Source organism: Penaeus monodon, chromosome 15 (assembly GCF_015228065.2).
Source record: "Penaeus monodon isolate SGIC_2016 chromosome 15, NSTDA_Pmon_1, whole genome shotgun sequence".
In the NCBI taxonomy this organism is placed as follows: domain Eukaryota; kingdom Metazoa; phylum Arthropoda; class Malacostraca; order Decapoda; family Penaeidae; genus Penaeus; species Penaeus monodon.
This window is the reverse complement of record NC_051400.1, coordinates 47,882,601-47,883,160: the sequence shown is the minus strand read 5'-3', so window position 1 is coordinate 47,883,160 and position 560 is coordinate 47,882,601. Positions and strand designations below refer to the sequence as shown.

Genomic DNA, 560 nt, shown 5'->3' with positions numbered 1-560 from the left:
CGGGTTTGACTCCTTTTTTTATGTACGTGAGGGGGAGGGGTGAAAAGGGGTTATTGAGCGAATCATAATGGGTCGTTAAGGACTTGGCACTCTCTCTGGGCCTGGTCATCGGTGCCGTCGGTCAAAAAACGGGGCTCCCACAATGGCACTGCCTCCCACGGTGCCAATAAATGACAGCCTGTCCTCGGCGCCGCGTTCCTGTGGGTTCCTTTGTGCCCGTCGGAGGTATGTGGACGGACTCCCAAAGACGCAGTGATTAACAGCATCGCTAATGAGATCCCCGGCCCATCTGACGCCTTTTCCAGAACGGGGCGTCTCAACCCTCACGGTGGACGTGGCGAGCTCATCCTGAGGTGGGCGGGTTTGTTTTTTTTTCGGGAGCGAGTGGGCGTGTGGGCGGGTGTTTTTCCTCCTCATTCTGGGCGGGATCGGCAGGACAGGGAGGGGGTCATTAGGGGTCACGCGTGGGCGGGCGACAGGGTGCTTCGGGTTAAATCGTCGTTTGGAGAGAATTAGAACGGGCTTAATTAGGGTCAGTAGGCATGTTGACACCCCTGGAT

The 560-nt window shown here is 57.1% G+C and overlaps 1 protein-coding gene across 1 annotated transcript in view; it reads left to right on the top strand.

Annotated features, from left to right (window-relative positions):
- Nucleotides 1-560, top strand: part of LOC119582078 (potassium voltage-gated channel protein Shaker-like) — a gene marked incomplete at its 5' end in the record, with an annotated part of 55,543 nt that overhangs the window by 45,048 nt on the left and 9,935 nt on the right.